Raw genomic sequence first — 22702 nt, 5'->3', positions numbered from 1 at the left:
TCTAAAACAACATCAAATAGTCCCAAATTAATACATGCAAGTAAACAAGTCATAATCAATACAAATATCAAGTTAAAACCTTAATTAAGCTAATGGGACAACAAAATAAATTTTAATTAATTCTTTTAATTAAAATCTCTAGATTTTCAAACTTAACCAAATGCTCTCAATTTAACATATCTTAGAGAACATGTCAATGACTAATGTAATATCACATTACAAGTTTATTTCATTCAATCTACGACTATGTGAATTAAACTTTCACTAAAGTTAAATATAAAATAAAAGTTACAATTCTCATATAATTAGTCCCAATTTAATATATGTCAACAACCATACCAAAACTTAATTTTCAAGCATGCCATAATTCAATTCCAAGTTGTATATCACCATAAGGATTAAATCTTAAACAATGAATTTAATTAAATGAAAGGTTTCAAAACCTAACCGAATATTCTAAATCAAATATATGTGATGGTATATGGCATGTAAATCAAGAATATCAAGTCGGAATTCAAATAGAGTGAATAGTGCACTCGGGGCAAATTAATTAATTAAATTAATTAATAATTACTAATTTTCAAAACACCTCCAATTACTTTCAAATTCAACTATGTTAGAGAGCATGCTAAGGCCTAATTTAATATGCAACTACACATTGATTTTAAGCTAGTAAGGCCATATGATTTAATATTTTATTCAAGATAAATATTAAATAAAATCTTTAATACTTGTTCAAATTCCCTCAATTTAATATATGTCAATGACCATATTATAGAGCATTATATTACCATGCTACATGTTTAAAACAAGTCATAAGCAACCGGGAAAATCAAATCTAATACAAGAAAATTAAATAATAAAATCTCTAGATTTCATATTTAAACACGCAATCAAGTTGTATAAGCATCAATAGCATGTTATATAACAAGAATTTAACCTATAACATCTCCTACCTCAGTTTGAGATGAAGACCTTAAATCCCCACCGAAAAAAAAGTGCTCCAAATCCGCCGAAATCGAAGGGTTAAGCCGGGGACAACACGGTCTACATGAATCCGAAGAAAGCCCCATGAAAATCCAAACTTGACTTCAAAGCCAAACTCAAGAAATTGTCAAAAATGAATTCTAATAAGGAATAATAGTAGAGCACGACGAGGGGAACAACAAATGCTAAGGCTGAAGGATTTCTACCAAGGAAATCAAGTGGAGGAGAAGAAAGAGTGAAGGCAGCCCCTTGGGCTCCCATGGCTGCCAACCAAGAGGAGGAACAAGGTCTGAACATCTTATTTAAAAAATTAGGGCAACCTATTTATAGAAATCTCAAAAAGTGCCCCGAAAGGGCCCCGCCGGGTCTGAAAAGTAAAATTTGAGCAGACGTGCTCAAATGGTAACACTTTGTGAACAAAAAAGATTCAAAATGATAAAATATGAACAACGGAAGAAACGGCGTCGAAAACCGAGTCCCGAGCAGAAAGTGATGCCCAAAACAAGTTTGGCACAAACCGGGGCCAAAAACCCTGAAACTGGAAAACATCGTCCAGGAGGAAATTCCAAGGCTACACAACTCGACGAAATGTGAAAATGAATCCTGTACGAGGATCCAGGCTCAAAACAAGACATTTTGCAATAACTTTCATTAATTGCATAATGGCCCCTACAAAAAGGGTTAACTGCGAAACTGCCCCAGAGTGAAAATATCTTCCAAAAGATATTTTCTTAGATGCCCCTGAAATAAAATATCTTCAAAAGATATTTATGAAAAACACCCCAAGAAATGAAATTAATTCCAAAGATTTATGCATCCATACCCCTATGGGCACCGGGAGCAACCAGAGTACTTTCTTGTAAAAGTAAAGATACGTATTTAGTGGAAACCACTCACGATAAGGATACGTGAAGTCAAAAACCAACTCCGAGCTTGAAAAGTGAGGTTGTGCCAAAAATTGACAAACGGAGAGAAGACGAAATAGGGAAAATGACATAATAGGGAAAAGACGAAATAGCGCATAGTGTCCGAAAAATGAAAAATGTAAAAATGACTCGGTCCTCAAAGGAAGTTTTCAATCCACATGAAAGAGTCTCAGAAATTAATTATGAGCACTCGAGATGACACTAAGCGGCACGAAACAGAGCTCAGAAAAGAAAATTAAAAGAAAAAATTCGTTCTTAAAATTTTAGGAAAAAGGAAAGGAAGGCAAATGATAGGGTCGTTACATCTCCTCACTGGATCATCAAAAACCTCAAGCTACAACCTCCTCTGCAACTCTCGGCTGCTCTGTTTTACCTCAAAACTCTCTATCTGACTTCATACTATTTTTTTTTTTTCTCTCTCTCTCTCTCTCTTTATGTGTGTATCACTCTAATTTTTCCTTCTGCTTCCACATACAAACCAGTTATAAACACCCAATTTAAAGGCAATTCCACTGACCCAACTCACCAACTGCTCTCCACCAACTCCATACACACGTGAAACAGCTCACCACACTCAAAAAGCAAAATGTCAGACAACATTTCATTTCATCGGATATGTCTTTCAAGCAACAGCCCACGTGACCAACCGGCTCATCCTTTATTTTCTTCTTAGCCGTCCATCTAACCCATCCTTATCTCTATCTTTTCCAAGACCAGATAAAAATATATGTATATATATATATATATATAGTACATAATGGATACAATGACACAAAACCACTAAAAATCTTTGTACACATCATCACCAACCACATAATAGCCCACATGCACAAATCAAGACCAAAAGAGTTTTGGTCAAACAAAACTCATAGCGGGACCCGCGCCAAAAAGTTATCATTAAAAAATAAATAAATAAAAAAAACAAAATTTCTTTCTCGCACAAATTTTGGCAACTAGCCTATCCAACCTTTAAATGTAATATATATATATATATATATATATATATATATATATATATATATATATTGATATATAATATGTATACAAGTGCAAAAACCAAATCAACCTAAATCACTCTTTCCTCGGATTCTGCTCCACCAACAAATTTATAAAACTGAAATCTCCAATTAAGTTCATTGACAATCGTAAAATAAATTAAATTAAAATCCTAAAATTCGGGTCATCACAATCTCTACCACTTAAAAAGAATTTCGTCCTCGAAATTTAGATCCAACAGTCTGCGTATATCCGAAAACACCAATAACCACAAAACCAATCCACCAATCTCTACCCCAGGCAATGTGAGATGTAATGATATGTAAAACATTGTGGTAGCTGCCAGTGCTAGTCACCCGCCCACACACTCTATAACCGTTGTAGTAACTAGTCGATGCGTCACCCACCCACTAAAAAAACAAACATTAACAAACGAGGGCTACCTGCCCAACCACACTAACCAACCATCCCAGTAGCTGCTGGTGAATGACATCCACCCACACACACCCAACTACAAGTGGTAGCTCACCAGTGCTACGCACTCGACCATTCACACCCGTCTACATCATCACCACACTCACACTTCCGGCTGGGTACAAGCTCTGATACCATTTTGTCACGACCCCGAATTTTCTAATAAAATCCTCAGTTTATACAAAATCAGATACACCAAAATACACCCAGGATCATAAAAAAAAAAATACCTTCTTTTATACAAAGTCAGATTCCTCAGAAATACAAAAAAAAATTCTCCAAATAATAAAAATAAAACTCGCAACGCCGACTCTTCATCCTAAGCCTGTCTCTAGCAATCCCCGTTCATCTCAGTACCTGAAACTAGAGGGTGGTGAGACTGAAAATCCCAGTAGGAAAAATCATAACAAGAATTTCATGGAGGTTTAACAAAATAGCTTTTCAAAATAAACATATACAGGTGAGTATAAGCAAAATACATATGCATTTAATTAAAACATTTAATCAAAACCATTGAAGCAAAACCACTCCAAGCCATTCAAGGTATAGAGAACCCTACACTGAAAAATAATTATCTCCTCACTGGATCATCAAAAACCTTAAGCTCCAGCCTCCTTTGCAATTCTCGGCTGCTTTGTTTTACCTCAAAACTCTCTGTCTGACTTCACTCTCTGTCCGCATACAAACCAGTCATAAACACCCAATTTAAAGGCAATTCCATCGACCCAACTCACCAACTGCTCTCCATCGACTCCATACACACGTCAATCTGCTCACCACACTCAAAAAACAACATGTCCAACAACATTTTATTTCATCTGATATTTCTTTCAAGCAACAGCCCACGTGACCAACTTGCTCTTCCTTTCTTTTCTTCTTAGCCGTCCATCTAACCCATCCTTATCTCTATCTTTTCGAAGACAAGATACAATATATGTATATATATATATAGTATATAATAGATACAATGGCACAAAACCAATAAAAATATTTAAAAATCTTTGTACACATCATCACCAACCACATAGTAGCCCACGTGCACAAATCAAGACCAAAAGAGTTTTGGTCAAACAAAACCCATAGCGGGACCTGCGCCAAAAAATAATCATTAAAAAAATTAAAAAGAAAAACAAAAATTCTTTCTCACACAAATTTTGGCAACTAGCCTATCCAACTTTTAAATGTAATATATAAATATATATATAATATGTATACAAGTGCAAAAACCAAATCAACCCAAATCTCTCTTTCCTCAGATTCTGCTCCACCAACAAAATTATAAAACTGAAATCTCCAATTAAGTTCACTAACAATCGTAAAATAAATTAAATTAAAATACTAAAATTCGGGTCATCACACATCCGGTTTTCGCAAACACTTTTATGCAATTTCTTCATTGCCATGACAATGTAGAAATGTCATGCATATCATCCACATCATTTAAGCATGTTTAAAACATGAATTTTCACACAATATCACATTATCATATTTCTAAATCATGGTATTTTACATACTTTAAATTCGCAAATCCAACAATTAAATTCTATATATTCCATCAATGTCATATTCACATTTTGAGAAGAAATTCTAAACATTTATTTCCATAACTAATAATCCCAAATTTGCATAGCAATTGGCAAACATTTTACATACAACTTGTTAATTTTGAACATGTTTTTCATCACAACAAATTAATTAAGTTCATAGGTTCAATTAACACACCACACCACTTATCATCATGAACACAACTATATACAATCACCATATTTAAAATAACCAAAACTAAACATGCTTATAACCAACTTTAGAAAGGAAAATTCACAAAGAATCAAAGAAATTGTGAATTAGAACACCCCTACCTCAATATAGAGGAAAAGCCCAAAATATGCCAAAAATTTCGAAATCCAATGGTGGCCAAACGAGACTTTGCTCCGATCAAAACGTAGATCTCGATGCGCTCGTCGACTTTGCCTTCAGTGGCAAAATCTAAATCCACTGTAAAAGAAATAAATCATTGGAATATCAGAGCATCAACTCTTAGCCCTTTCACTGCATCCTGGCTCTGTGTGTGCGTTATAATAACCCGATTATTTTCCTTCCTTTCCCTTTTCTCAGATTTTCACGGATATTTTTTTCCGTTGTTCTTTTCCTTTCTGAGTTTAGTTTTTCATCACTCAGTGTCTTCTCGAGTGCTCTAGAATGATTTCTGAGACTCTTTTCCTTGGATTGACAACTTCCTTTAAGGACCGAGTCATTTCCACATTTTTCGTTTTTCGACACTATTCACTTTTCGTCATTTTCCCTATTTCATTTTTTTCCATATTTTGTCTTTTCCCCTTTTGTCACTTTTTGGCATAACCTCACTTTTCATGCTCAGAGTTGGTTTTTGACTTCACGTACCTTCATCCTAAGTGGTTTCCACAAAATACTTATCTTTACTTTTGTAAGAAAGTACTCTAGTTGCTTCTAGTGTCCATAGGGGCATGGATGCATAGTTTTTCAGAATCTTTTTTTTCTCTTGGGGTATTTTTCATAAATTTCTTTTGAAGATATTTTATTTCAGGGGTTTTTAAGAAAACATTTTTTGAACATATTTTCATTCTGGACCATTAGTGCAGTTTTCACATTTTGGAAGGGCCATTGTGCAATTAGTGAAAGTTATTGCAAAAATACCTCGTCTGGAGCCTGGATCCTCATACGAGATTCATTTTAACATTTCATCAAATCGTGTACTCTTAGAATTCCGTTCTTGTCATTTTTCTCCAGTTTCAGAGTTTCTGACCCTAGTTGCCACCGAACTTGTTCGGGGCATATCTCTCTGCTCGGGACTTGATTTTTTACACCATTTCTTCTGTTATTCCTATTTTCTCATTTTTTAATCTTTTTCGTTCACGGAGTTTTGCCGTTTGAGCACTTATGCTCAAATTTCACTTTTTCGGACCCGGCGGGGCCCTTTTGGGACACTATTAGGGTTTTCCTATAAATAGGGGATTATAAAATTAAAAAGCTATGTTATCCCCTCTTCATGCATGACCGGTAGCATCCATGGCAGCCCAAGGGGGGCTGCCACCCTTCTCCTTTCATTTAAACCTCCTTCCATTTGTTAGAAAGTCATAGTGCTTTTGCGTTTTGTGTTTGTCTTGACTACACGCTTCTTTCCCCCTTATTAGAACCAGTTTTTAGTCAATTTTTGAGTTCGGGTTTGAGGTCAAGTTAGGATTTTGGTAGGTCCTCTTTGGAGTTTTATGTTCACGATGTTGTCCCCAACAAAACCCTGAAGTATTGTCGGATTCGGAGCCGTTTCATTTGGTGGCTTTTGAGATTTTCATCTCAAATTGAGGTAGGGGATGTTTTAGGATTTTATATGTGTTGTATGGAGTGTTTTCCATGATTATACAACTTGTATGCACGCTTTGGTTTAAGTCCTAGAATTTAATTTAATTAATTTCCATGGTTAGAATTTAATTCTCATTATGATGTATAACTTAGAATTAAATTGTGGTATGCTTGAAAGTTTGGATTTGATATGTTTGTTAACATATATTAAATTGAAATTATTTGAATAAGAATTGCACTTTTTATTTAATATTTTTTCTTTTGTGAAAGATTAATTCCCATGGTCATACCTTGCATGAAATGAACTTATAATATATTTTTAAATTAAGTCTTGGCATGTTCCTTAACATACTTTAATTTGAGAGCATTTGGATAAGTATAAAAATCTAGAGATTTTAATTAAAATGATTAATTAAAATTCATTTAATGGTTCCATTGGCGTAATTAAGTTTTTAACTTGATATTTGTGATGACTAGGGCTTGTATACTAGCATATGTTAATTTGGGACCATTTGATGTTGTTTTAGAATTTAGGGATTAAATTATCATGTTTTAATTAAATTCTGTCATATTGATCCAATGACCTAAGTAAGCTTTTGATTTGATTCATGTAATGAATAAGTTATGTTGTTTAACATGTGTTAATTAGGGTTTATTTAATTTAGATTTGAAACTTGCAGAAATTAATTAGGTTATGTAATTAATTTCTGTTCTATTGCATTAATGATTTAATCGTGTGTTTGACATTCATTGTATATCTAAAGCATGATTTTAGACTTATACTGGATTTATGAGATTATGTTTCAATATTGAATTATATTGTTATAGCGTGTAGCGAATCGCACACTGAAGATTCGATATGTGATGTTATTATAGTGCATAACGAATCGCGCTCTGAAGATTCTACATTTGTCATCCTATAGTAGTTGTGGATTTAGAGCATGTATTATGTGGTTACAAACTACTTGTGTATGGAATGTGGTTTCGTGTATATAAGTTGTTAACTTATTTATTTTGGAGTCACTTAGGATATGGTTATTGTGATATGGCTAGAGTTTGGCTCTAGTGCGGGAGGTATGAGTTCTCCCTAATCGAGATAGTGCGCACTTAGGGTGGTCTTCCCTGTGGGTTAATGCCCAAAATAACCATTGAGGTATCGGCAGAATTCCGAGTTTAGATGTCTAAGTATTCTACTCTTTGATTTCTAGTTGATAACCTAGAGAATCTATGTCTTGATGTGTGGTATTAGAAATCCTAATTATACTAAATTGCTTTATTTAGTTGACTTCGCACTTTTAGATTTCTAGTTGATAATCTAGAGAATCTATGTCATGATGTGTGGTATTAGAAATTCTAATTATATTAATTGCTATATTTAGTTGATTTCGTATTTTATATTTCAAGTTGATAAGTTTGAGAATCTATGTCTTGTTGCTTTGTATAGCATGCTTCTATGTTATTTAAATTGCATAGATATTGTGATTCATGTTTTGTTGTTCAAATGTGGTTTAGGAATGATCCTATGAATTCATTTGGAACATAGACGTTAGGTGGCATGACCCACTTTTGTCATTTTTGTATTTTAGATTTCAAGTTGATGACTTTGAGAATCTATACCTTGTTGCTTTGTGTAGCATGCTTCTATGTGATTTGAATTGCATGGATGATGTAATTTATTCTAGAAATGATCTAGGGTAGCTTAGGATGCTCCCTGAGTCTCACACTTGATATAAACGTTAGGTGGCATAAGCCCTTTAGCATGTTTCACCTTAGGGCAAAAAAAATTGTAAAATGCTAGGTCGATGCATGCTCATTTCCTACGAGTAGCTTTATGTTGCTCACCCCAAAGTTACTGGGGCATATTTTTGGTATAGGATTCAAGGTTGAAGATTCTCGCCATTCTTGGAAGATTTGAGGACTTGAAGGGTTCAATTCTTGTGTAGGTTGGCATGAAATGCCACTTGTAGCTTTATATGTCAAATGTGTATATTTAGTTCTAAACTTGTAATGTATGCCTAAGCACACTTTTTGATTCTCATTTTATATATACGACATGAGGCCAAGGGCCAAACTTATTTTGGAATTACATTTATGCCATGAATGTTAAATATTGCCTTTAATGAGAATATATGAAAAATCATGCGTTTTAGTATGCTATTTTGTACCGGAGCGTGCATTGTGTATGAAATTCATCCATTAGCATTCATTTATCATGTATGAAGTGTGGCTAAGGGCCAAACGGCCTTTCGAAACCATTTCATAATTTTAAATTCCGAGTTTTCATTCCAAACTTCATTTTTGTCATTTTGGCCGTTGAGGGGTCATATTTTGCATCGGCGATATTTTTAAGCCATGGACCATTGTAGCATGTCTTATTAGGTAAGTTACGTTTGTGTGCATGATCGTTTTCAAGAAAAACTTCTTCTTTGGTGAAATGAGCTTCTTGTGGACTCATTTCGCATCTTTATTGCATATTCTGGTCTAGGGGCATTTTGGGGTTTTCCTTCAGGAATTAAATTCTGGTCTTCAAATAGTCACTTAGAAAATGTTATTTTAGGGGGGGTTTCTTCTTCATGTTTTTCCAGAAAATGTCGTCTTGGTACCGAAAATCGCTCGTGAAGTTTCAACTTCCAATTTGCATCTTAGTAGCTTTTTGTCCCTCTTGACCAGTTCTGATCTAGGGGCATTTTGGGAATTTTGCAGTGAGTTTTTTTCGTTTTCCTTCTGATAAGCGCCGAATATTATATATTCAAGCGCCCTAAATTGCATTAGTAAAGTCCGTTGTATGTTAATTTATGTAGATTATCTTCATTTCTATGTTTTTATGCATTTTCAGGTCCATTTGCCAAAAAAGGAGCAAAATCAAGGCTTTGTGGAGTTTTGGCCATCAAAAGGCACAATTCTGAATTTCTGGCAGCAGTGGAGTCAGGACTTTGCTCACCATTTTGACCTTGCAAACTCGAGAACTGGACTTCCATTATAAAATGGCATATTTAGAGCTCTGAATGAGCTTTCCAAATCTTCAAGAAGTTCGTCATTCGGAGCTCGGACCAGAGAGTTATGGCCTTGTTACCAGAGGTGCGCAGAATTGCCTGGCAGCAATGAAATTCTGCCTTGATCTTCATTTTCGACCAATCATCCTTGAGAATTGGATCTCCACCAAAACATTAAGTTTTTAGAGCTCTGAATTAGCTTTCCAAATCTTCAAACGGTTCATCATTTGGAGTTTAGAGCACAAAGTTATGGCCGTTTTACCAAAGTAGGTCCGGGATGAGCAAACCAAGCATAGGGCATTCTGGCCAATTTTGGAGTGCTCGAGGCCTAATTTCGAGTGCTCGAAATTAGGGCAGATTGCTTCACGAGATCAGCAGTGGAGTTAGGACTTTGCTCGCCATTTGACCCAGAAAGCTCGAGAACTGGACTTCTATCATAACATGAAAGATTTAGAGCTCTGAATTAGCTTTCTAAATCTTCAAACGGTTCATCATTCGGAGCTCGGAGCAGAGAGTTATGGCCTTGTTAGCAGAGGTGCGCAGAACTGCCTGGCAGCACTGAAGTACTGCCTTTCTCCCCATTTTCGACCAACCAGACTTGAGATTTGGGTCTTCATCAAAACATGAAGTTTTTAAAGCTCTGAATCAGCTCTCCAAATCTTTAAACGGTTCGTCATTCGGAGTTCGGAGCACAAAGTTATGGCTGTTTAACCAAAGTAGGTCTGGGCGGAGCAAGTGAAGCATGGGCATTTTTACACTAAATTCGAGCGCTCGAGGCCTTGCTTAGAGTGCTCGAATTTGGGGCAGAATTGCCTTCGGGAATTCTCATTTTGGCAGCCACTTGTGCATTGGTTTCCTCATTTTCTACTTACTTCTTTATGAGGTGGTTGGGGATGTTTTTTGGAGGAGAGAGAGAGCTTTGTTGAAGGAGATAAGGCAAGGAAGGCCACACATATCATTATCCTATATTCTACAAGATAGAGGAGAGAGAAGAGAGCAAGAAGAAGAGGGTTCTTGGAGCAAAAGGAAGGGAGCTCGAAAATGGAGGAAAAGGGCAAGCTTCTTCCTTCTTCTAGCTCACTCATGGGTAACTAAACCTCATCTAGGGAGGTGATGAAGCCTCCCCTTTTGTTCATGTTCTAGATTAGGTTCTATTTTGGGGATTATAATGTATAAACTTTGGTCTTTTCATAGTTTAAGAGCTTATTACTTCTTGTAATGAATATTCATGTTTAAATGATTGATGTGAGTTATTTAGCTTGTCTTGATGATTCTTACATTAGTCTTATTGCTTTTATTTTCATAGTGACAATGAAGATATTAACTATGAATGGTTTTCAAGGCATGTTGATTTTGAAACTTGATATTCCATTGCTTAGGTACCTCCTTTGATGGATTATGCTTGATTCTTACCTTCATGTGCTTCATCATTTGATTGAATGCTTGATGGTCTTTTGCTTAAGTTAATGTATTTGATACTACACCCTAGTCTAGGTAGTCCAAATGTGTTGTCTTTTGATAGACCATTCTTGTTTTAATCTCATGAACTTCTTATTGGTTATGAAGCAACTATGTGTTGCTACATAATTCTTGATCATTGCTTATATAGTGTTTATCCCCAATTTAGTCTTGATTTAGCATGTATTTAGGGCGTAGGTGGATTCACTTCTCTAGTTTCCCCTTTTATTATCTCTAACTCTCATTTACTAACACTATTATTTTATGCACTTTGAATTCCTAATTTAGTGACCATAAAACAAACCCTCTATGAACACCCCTTATCACTCTAAAATGACTTTAGACACTTAGGTTGCCTTAAGACTAGCGCAGTCCCAGTGGTTCGACTTACCCGACCAATAGCCCTATTTTACAATGATTCGTGCTATTGCGAAGGTTGATGTATAGTTGATCAACCGATCACCTTCCGCGAAGTCGGGTAGAAAACTCGATTTAAGGGGGAGGGGGTTTCTTCTTCGTGTTTTTCCAGAAAAATTCGTTTAGGCCTCCATTTCAAGCCTCAGTTCTGTAAACTCCCATTTTTTTCTTGCTGTCAGCATGTGCATGCAATTGGGTGCCGGCATGGGCGCCGGTGGGCTTGCGCATGTGTGCCGAGCGCGTCATAGCCTTCGTCAGGCCGCCGCGACGTCTCAACTTCAAACCTTCGTTTCTCCGTTGTCCAAACTCCAAATCGAGTGAATTTTTTTTGAACTTGACTAATTTTTTGCTGTCTTTCCAACGGTGTGCTCAGTTGCACCCGAATCTTCCTGGATAATTACCAGTTTATCCTTTTTGCCTTAAATGCTCATTTTTCTTCGTCATGCCGTTTCTCCTTTGTCCGGACTTCGAATCATGCGATTCTTGAGTCCATTTTGATTAGTGTTTTGTTTTCCTTCCAGCGGTGTGCTCGGTGGCACCCGAATCTACAGTTTTCAGAAATAACTATTTTGCCCCTAGGGGCTTATTTGTCATATTTTCGATCTTTTGCTTCCATATCAGTTCTCGTTGAGTTTCACGACCTCATGGAAGGTCACTTTGACTTCTTAGAGTCTTGTTTTTTTTTTTTTTTTTTTTTTTTTTTTACTTTCGCATTCGGATTCGTTATCGGGTCAATCTTCGGTTCATCACTGACGCACTGGCCTAAAAACCAGGGCCGTCACAGGGCCTCAAATTCTCTATGTCTTTCATCAAATTTTTCTCTTACTAAATACCCACACCAAGGTCACAAAACAATTATTAATATATTTAAAGGCCTTTACCAACACAAAAAATCTGAATCTGCTCACCCAAAAGAAAACACCAAGTGCAGAAAGGCAAAGCCAAAGCCAAAGAAATTTTGGCCAAACAAATATGTAAGCCGTGGGTCCCACCATATCATTACAATTTCTTTATTCCCTTATCTCTTCATTTTCGTCCACCTGTTGTTCCTTCTTCCAGTAGGCAAAACATATATATATATATATATATATGCACATACTTTTCAAATCCCATTAAAATATCATTCAAGTGGGACCCCATCAAATCATCACCATCACTTTTCTCTTTTTAATTTCGCTGCTCCCTTCTTCATTATCCAACAAACAAGATATATACATATATATATATATATATATATCATATGCATGCACAAAACTTAAATCCTTAAATATCTCTCTAATGGGCCCCATGAAAATAACATTACTAATAAACAATCTTTTTCTTACCTTCTAATTTTCGGCAACCACCAATACACCTTCAACTGCTATATATATATATATATATATATATATATATATGTAACACATAAAAATCAAATCATATCAAAACCTATTAAATATCTTAAGTGGGTAAATCTCCAACCATAATTAAATTATTAATTATGACAACCAAAAATAAAATGAAAAAATTTATAATCTAAAAAATCCCGGTTGTCCCAATCTCCACCACTTAAAAAGAATTTCGTCCCGAAATTCAGATCCAAGAGTTTCCGCATACCCAAAAACATCCAATCCCAATTTATCCCTTAAAGGATACGCAAAACCCCAAACAAGGAATCTCATTCGTTGCACAATCAAGCTCAAACTCAAATCTACACATCTCTGTTAGACTAAGCACTCGTTATCTACCGCATAGCTACACCATCGCATAAGTGCACTAGCAACTACCAACTGCACTATACGACAATCGTCATACTAAACAACTACAAGATAGCTAAATAACAAATCTCCTAACGACTACATAATCATGAGTCACTAGAATAATAAAACATATTGTCCTGTACCTAGGACCTAAATCCTCAAAACGAGATCTTTTATAATCAAATGGTCGAACCACAACCCTCTATCGAACACTTAGTCCTACCTAACACACCTCGTCACCCGAGACAAATCATCTGAATTTATTAAATTCCATTATCTCATATGAAGGTCTTACCCAGACTAGATCCACACTGTCACACTGACATAACACATAACACCTTACTCTTATATCGCTAACAAGTTGAAACAATCATTGACCTTTGACCCGACATCGTGTTAAAGAGAGATTGATTCAGGAAAAAAGGTTGGCCAGGCCATTCTTATCATCGATCCGGTCTTAACACAAACATCGTTCCTGTCCTCAGGTCCAAACCTCAAACACAATCACACACAGTCCACAAAACAACCATGAGATCTACTCACTAATAATCCATCACTCTACGTAATCCTTAACAACTATACAGTCACATGTGTACTCTAAATATCATAATCATGCCTCAATCATACAACTCATAACTAGCTAAAAGTAACACAACATCAATTACCACAATCATCGACCAGCCTAAAAGCTTTCTTGTCTGCTCCTAACAACCTGTACTAGAGATGAACTCCATGATATCATTCAATCCAATTCTTGTCTCATTAAAATACTCCATAAGGCTATGTCACGCCTAAAATCTCGAAACCATATTTAATTACTATGATTACTCCTCAAAGGAATCATACATTCACATTTCAGATCATATAATCTTGAGGCGATACCGACACTAGTCCTCAAAACACTAGTTAAATTAAACATCTATAAAAACATCTGAGTACATGACTCATATCACATCACCTAACCATCCTTGAACTTACTGTTCACGACACATCCCCTAGCCATTACTGCTAGTACTAGACATTAGAAACATATAATCCCTATTTGGCAACTCGTGTCTCATATGCCACCGGTCAGAACCACTCTCAAAATAAACACCACTAAAACCAAAGACTCCACCTCCCTCCGTGGGAGTGAGTCGACCCATACAACTAAACATTTACCGGTGAACTCTAGCAACGTAAGAAACCATCTATAGGCCCATCCATCCGTGGACACGCACAACTCCTAAATGGAGAACACGACTTACAGCGAACGACATCCTTGTCAGGACTAGAACAACAGAAAAGGTAACAAACCCACTCTCACAAGAGACTAATGACTCGTACTTGACACCCTGTCACACGCTACTCACCAATCGTCTAACTGTGGATGTGACAGCCCTGGTTTTTCAAGCCAGTGCGTCCTGTGATGAACCGAAGATCGACCTGATAACGGATCCGAATGCAGAAGCGAAAATAGAAAACAAGACTCTAAGAAGTTAAAGTGACCTTCCATGAGGTTTTGGAACTCAATGAGAACTGATGCGGGAACAAATGATCAGAAAAAGACCAAACAGGCCCCCAAGGGCAAAATGGTCATTTCTGAAAATATAAAATCGGGTGCTACTGAGCACACCACTAGAAAGACAGCAAAAATTTAATCAAATTAGACCCAATAATCACTTGATTTGGAGTCTGGATGAAGAAGATATGAAACTCCAAAGTTTTATAAAAATCACATTTTTGGGTTTGAAATCAATGCAGCAAGGGTACTTCCCAAGGGGTAAAATGGTCATTTTAGACAAAACTGGATGTAACTGAGCATACCGTTAGATAGACCAAGAAGAATTAATGAATCTAGACTCAATAATCACTTGATTTGGAGTTCAGACGAAGAAGATATAAAACGTCAAAGTTTCATAAAAACCAACTTTTGGGTTTAAAATTAATGCGGCGAGGGTACTTCACAAGGGGTAAAGTGGTCTTTTAAGATATAATTTGATGCAACTAGGCATATTGTTATATAGACCAGCAAAAACTAATAAACTTAGACTCAAAAATCACTTGATTTGGAGTCCGGATGATGAAGATATGAAGTCTCAAAGTTTCAAAAAAATCAACTTATTTTCTGGGTAAGAAATCTGGGCAGGAATAGTGTTTTTACAGCAAGCAACATTTATTTTTTTTCTTGGAACTGAGGCTAAAAACGGACCCTTAAACGAGTTTTTCTCGAAAAAAATGAAGAAGAAACCCCCCTTAAAATCACGTTTTCTACCCGGCATTATGGAAGGAACGGAGAAAAAAATGCTGTAAGATCCCTAAAATGCTCCTAGATTAGCCTAGGTCAAGAGGGACCCAAAAAGCTGCTACATTAAATTTCTTCAGGATTAGTCCACAACTGAGAACAAAAACGGGCTATCAAATGAATTTTTCTGGAAAAATACGAAAAAGAAACCCCTCCCAAAATCGAGTTTTCTACTTGACTTGTGAGAGAATTGAAAAAAAAAAAAAAATCAATGTATAATGCCCAAAATGGCCCTCCATGAAATCTGGTCATGAGGGTCATACAGCTGCTAAATGTAAAACTGGAAGCTGAACTTTGCAATGGATTTTTGGTATCAAAATGATATTTTTTGGAAAAATACAAAGAAGAAACCCCCCCTAAAATCACATTTTCTAAGTGACCATGTGAAGACCAGAATTTATTTCCTGAAGGAAAAGCTCAAACTGTCCTAAAATCAGATTATGCAATAAAAATGCAAAATGAGTCCATAGGAGGCTCATTTCACCAAAGAAGAAGGTTTGCCCAGAAATGACCATGTACGCAAATGTAAATTACCTATTAGGATGTGCTACAATGGTCCATGGCTTAAAAATACCATCGATGCAAATTCTGACCCCCCAACGGGCAAAAAGGCAAAAATGAACAAGAAAAGGGAAATTTGGAAACCAAAATTAACAAATGATTTCAAATTACCATTTGGCCCTTGGCCACACTTCAAACATGATTTATAAGACCCTATGAAAGAATAAAAATAGAATTCCCACACCCGATGCAACCATGGTGAAGCAAAAACTCAACATTTTTCAATATTTTCATAATATTTCATGAAGTCAAATTTTACATAGGATACAAAATACATGTCATTGGCCTCTGGCCTCCTCTCATACATGTCAAATACATTGTAGAGGGTGTACTCATGTACATATTACATATATGGAATCAAATATAAACATTTGACATATAAGGCTACAAATAGGATTTCATGCTAACATTTTCATGAAATAGATATTTTAAATCTACGAAACTTCTATGGCATAGTGTGCATCCCAAATCAAGGTCCCTGTACCTGAAAAATGTCTCCACTACGTAGGTGAGTAACATAAATCTACTCGTAGGAAATGAGCATGCATCGACCTAACATTTTGCGATTATATCACCTTAAGGTGAAACATGTCAAAGGGGCTCATGCCACCTAATGTCTATATCAAAATGAGACTCAAGGAGCATCCTAAGCTACTCATGCAATTTAAAGTGAACAACGGCATACAAGTATACATGCTCAAGTATACTAAACAATGTTAAACACGTTATACAACATACAAGCATACATTTCCAAGTATACTAAACCACATTAAGACAAGTCATGCAATGTCTAAGCATATTTACACAAGTATGCATTTTGTATGAAAATCTTGTAAATCAAGTATACCGACACAAGTATACTAAGCTAAGAGAGATACGCCTAAGACAAGTATACACGGCACAAGCATACTAAATGAAATCTAAACTTACAGAGTAAACATACAAGTTCAAGTACACTATATGATATCTAAATGCACAAAACAAGTACACAATTTCAAGTATACTAAATAAGATTCAAATATCCAAAGCAAGCATTAATTCTTAAGCTATAAGTAATCCATGATTAACAACTTGAAAATTAATGTGAAATCAAATAGTGGAAAGACTAGGATCCTTGGCTGCAGACCAATCGAGTTATTCCGGGTTACTAGCCCGCAAGGTACTACCTAGTGCGCACGTGTATAAGTTATTCTGGGTAATTACGACCCACCAGTTACTACCTATTGCGCACTTTATATGACTTAGGAGACTCATGAATCCGTACTAGGGCCAAACCCTAGCCATCACATGAGTATGATCCTTACAAGCCTCCAAAAACAATAAGTTCAAAACTTATGCAAAATCAATAAATAAACCAAACTTATACATCTCAAATAATGTCTAGGAATCAATTTACATGCATAAGTAAGGTTGAATTCACACAAACCATGTCCTGGGGTTCAAGTCTAAATAGCATATGACATGTCATGTTCTCAATATGCAATTTATATACAAAGCAAGAATATTTTACAACAATTGAGTCACATTACTATCCTAAGCCACAAGTACTAAATAAGCTTCAATTTAGTAACAAGCTTTCAAGGTAAATAATTGTAATATTCTAACAAGATATATACCTACACAAGATATATTTAAACAAGCCTTACAAATCAATAATATTCTATATCATGCTAAGTCCAATTACCATTTTAAAAGGCTTCAAGTACTAATTCTACATCCAATTAGTAATATGCTCACAAGGTAATTAATTTCACTACCTTAAAAGGAATTTTCAACCTAACATGAAAAGTCTTTGGATTTCATATTAATCCCAAATAAACTCAAATTAATATATGTTAAGGGACATAGCATAGTCTTCACATATATTATACCCAAAATCAATTTAAGTGACTACAACACTTAAAAATAAAATTAATTAAGCTAATTAATTAATTTTTTCTAGATTTTCAAACATATCTAAATGTCCTCAATTTAATATATGTTAAAGAACTCACCAAGGCCTACTTTAATATCACATTACAAGTTGATTCCATGCTTGATACAACTAGGTGAATTAAACTTTTACAAAAGATAAATATTAAATAAAATTTACAATTCTTATTCAAATAATCCCAATTTAATATATATCAACCACCATACCAAGGCCTAAATTTCTAGCGTGCCACAATTTAGTTCTAAGTTGCCTAGCATCATGAGAATTAAATCTTAAATAAAGAAAATAATTAAATTATATTCTATAATTTGAACAACGCATGCTCACAAGTTGTATATGCTCATATAACAATCAATACAACATTAATATAACCCTAAAACAACCCCTACCTCAATTTGAGATGAAAATCTCAAAAGCCACCTAAACGAAACGGCTCCGAATCCGACAATACTTCTGGGTTTTGTCGGGGACAACGCCGTGAACAAGAATCCCAAGAAAGCCCCATGAAAATCACAACTTGACCTCAAACCCGAACTCAAGAAATGGTCAAAAATGGATTGTAATAAGGGTGAAAGAAGCGCGTAGTCAAGACAAACACAAAACGCGAAGGCACTATGACTTTATAACAAATGGAAGAAGGTTTAAATGAGAGGAGAAGGGTGGCAGCCCCCCTTGGGGAGAGGGGAGAAGATTACTTTTTGACTTTAAGTCCCCTTATTTATAGAAAATCTCAAAAAGTGCCCCGAACGGGTCCCGCTAGGTCCGGAAAAGTGAAATTTGAGCAGACGCCCTCAAAAGGAAAAACTCCGTGAACAAAAAAGATTCAAAATGAGAAAATATGAACAACAGAAGAAACGACAAAAAAGCTGAGTCCCGAACAGAGAGATATGGCCCGAACAAGTTTGGTAGCAACCGGGGCCAGAAACCCTGAAACTGAAGAAAAACGACTAAAAGGAAATTCCAAGAATTTACGAGTCAACGAAAAGTGAAAATCAATCCTGTACGAGGATCTAGGCTCCTGACTAAGTATTTTACAATAACTTTCATTAATTACAAAATGGCCCCTCTAAAAAGATTTAATTGCACTAATGCCCCATAATGAAAATATCTTCCAAAAATATTTTCTTAAAAACCCCTAAAATAAAATATCTTCAAAATATATTTATGAAAAACACCTTAACAAAAGAAAAAGATTCTAAAAAACTTTGCATCCATGCCCCTATGGACACCGGGAGCAACCAGAGTACTTTCTTGCAAAAGTAAAGATACGTATTTCGTGGAAACCACTTAGAATGAAGATACGTGAAGTCAAAAACCAACTCTGAACACAAAGAGTGAGGTTACGCCAACAAAGTGACAGACGGGGAAAAGACAAAATAGGGAAAAAGACGAAATAGGGAAATGACGAAAAGTGAATAGTGTTGAAAAACGAAAAATGTGGAAATGACTCGATCCTCAAAGGAAGTTATCAATCCAAAGAAAAGAGTCTCAGAAACCATTTTCGAGCACTCGAGAAAACACTAAGCGACGAGAAACTGAACTCAGAAAAGAAATTTCAACGAAAAAAATTCATCCGTAAAATTCTCAGGAAAAAGGAAAGGAAGGAAATGACCAGGTCATTACAGTGGACACCCAATCTCACCCAAGATGAACTGAACTCTTTATACACAAGGATAAAAGCCAACTAGATACCCGTACGAACTACGAACCCAAATCTAGGCGATCTCGCCACTAATAGACCGTTGCGCAATATCAACACCGGAACCTCACATACGCTACACCGCGAAACTTATGCTAGTCAAAACAAATCAGATTCATACCACCCATTCGTTGAGTACTAGGATATAGCTCACAACATGACCATCAGATACAAGCGTCAATGTTCACAACGCACTAATGTTGTGTCTTAAAATTATAATTTAACCACTCGCAATAGAACGATTCCGTGTAGGATAACTCTATATAAAGAGGATGTCGAACCCACAGAGAGATCAGATTTGCATTAGTCTTTAATTTCATTTTATGGTTTACAGTAACTTGGTTGGATAGTTTGTTGGTTGTCACGATTTAACAAACTAAAATTATAACAAAATATTTAACTAGAACGAATTAAAGTTGTTGCCCAAGAATTGACTCTAGAGGGGGGGGGGGGTGAATAGAGTTAATGCCAAACAATGGACAATTTTCGCAATATATAGAAATACAATTTCTATTCAACAATTTAAGTAATTATGCAATAATCAAGATATGAGATCAAGATATGGAATAAGCAATTAAAGCATAATTATAAAAGAGAAAAGGGAAGAGAAATTGCAAACTACAACACGGCAATTTTTGCGAGGTTCGGAAACTCCTACTCCTCGGCTCAAGATCCCTCTTGAGACTTCCCAATCCAATATAGCTTCTCCTTGCGGGTGGAGAGCAAACCTTTACATGAAGCAAGACCTTACTTCTTTTCTTTGCTAGGAGAACACCCTTCTCCTAGGCTTCTTTTGGGTCACACCAACCCTTACAAGTTTGTAGAAAAGATTGTAATTGAAATACAAGATTAAATCTCTCTCAAGATAGATATACAAGTGTAAGCTCACATGAAATATCTCTCAAAGATTGATGTACAAACTTTAGCTCTCAACTAGAGTATATATGAATATAAGTGAAGCTCAAACTCTATAAATGATATGAATGAGAGAAGATGATATAAGTGAAGAATGTAAGCTTTTATAATCTCTCAAGTAAATAATAGAGCAAGAACTCTATGAAGATTAAAGTAAGAGCAAAAGCCCTTTTAATCTTTGCTAGAATCTCTCAAGATAGAATAAGAGTGAATGAGAGAGATGAGAAGATGAGAGAACAAAAGCTCTCTTGAAATGTAATATTATGTCTCTCAAAATGGTGGTCTGATTTAGCATGCTAGCCCTCTGTATTTATAGAATTTTGAGACTCAATATAGCTGTTACAGGTTGTTGGGAAACATTTAATGAAAATAATTCCGTTGCAGTTCAAAACCCAGAAAGAGCCTGCTCTTAAAACAAGTGAGCCGTCTCTTTGTTCATTTATTCCTTAGAAAGAGCCGTCTCTTGTAAACAAGTGAGCCGTCTCTTTATTTTGAAGAATCATTTTTCCCTTAGAAAGAGCCATCTCTTATAAACAAGTGAGCCGTCTCTTTATTTTAAAGAATCATTTTTCGTAGCTTACTTGGAACAAAAAAGAGCCCTCTCTTTCTTTTAATTGAGCCTTCTCTTTTTAATTGAGCCCTCTCAAATACTGAAGTTGTGGAAAAGAGCCTTCTCTTTCTTTTAATTGAGCCCTCTCTTTTCTTTGAGCCTTCTCTAATTTTTCGTTAAAAAGCCTACTGGAATTGAAAGAGCCTTCTCTTTTATTTCATGGAGCCTTCTCCATCTCATTGAGCCTTCTCTAATTTTTCATGGAGCCTTCTCTATTCTTTGAGCCTTCTCTAATTCCCATTGAGCCTTCTCGAAATTTCATTGAGCAAGCTCTATTAGCCTTGAGAGAGCTGGCTCTATTTCTTATAGAGGTGGCTCTTGCTTCATGAAGGCTGCTGCTGAATTGGTTTGGACAGAAAAAGTTCATGACTTCAGATGGACATAACTCAGTCCATGAAACTCCAAATGAGGTGAAATTTGAGTCTAAATTTATTACCTTGAAGTAAGCTTTCTAATGCCACTAGCCTTACTCAAAAATTCTAAACACAGAAATGGTTATCGCCATTTTAGTGCAACCTGGTCAGAATTTTCGCAGAGCAGAATCAGTCATCTTGTGATGGTTATATCTCTCTCAATTCAACTCCTTTTTAGGTGAAATTTGAGTCTAAACTCAAGAGCTCGAAGTCAGATTTCTAATTCCACTAGCCTTATGTAAAAATTCCAACTACACAAATAGTTATAGCATTTTGAGTGCAATCTAGGCTGAAAATTGCTTCTTTTGAGATATTCATTTTTCTAGCACCTAGGACTTTGATGAATGATTCAATTTAGTTCAAGGCCTATTTCTAGGAGTCTAGGGACATATGAAGATGTTAAATTTCAAGTTCATTGTGTCCTAGAGTCATTTACTAAATTATGGCAATAAAGGCTTTAAAGATGAAATATTAAGTTCAATGCCTTTTCCTTTTCTTTCTAGACATCAAAGTAAATCTTATGATTAATGTGCATGGTCCTAGCATTTCTAGCTCAAGTTGCGAGTTCTTTCAAAGCTTATGCAAGCTTGAACTAACCCTTTCTTAGCAAAGACTTCATATGACAATATCTATGAATGAAGTGCAAAGTCTATTACTAAGGATATAAGAATATGTGAATGATGATAATATGCATGATCCTATAGAGATGAGCTTCAAATGGATTCATAAATACTTTAACATTGAATCCAAAACACTCACCATCCTATCTACCCCTTTTCTTCATGCATTGTCCATGATCCTTTAGGCTTGAGGTAGTATTGCTTTCTTTCTTCCTTTGAGTTGTTTTCTTGCTCATTGAAGTCCAAGCTACCTTTGGACATTGCATTTTGTTCCTTGCAACTTCATGTCTTCATTGTATCCATTTCTTTCCTTTATGTGATCTTGAGTAATGGAATACTTT

The sequence above is a fragment of the Cornus florida genome, unplaced genomic scaffold (genome assembly GCF_030987335.1).
Source record: "Cornus florida cultivar Cherokee Brave unplaced genomic scaffold, ASM3098733v1 CherokeeBrave_3.0.0_Hap2_Chr05, whole genome shotgun sequence".
Taxonomy (NCBI): domain Eukaryota; kingdom Viridiplantae; phylum Streptophyta; class Magnoliopsida; order Cornales; family Cornaceae; genus Cornus; species Cornus florida.
Note: the sequence above shows the minus strand (reverse complement) of the source record.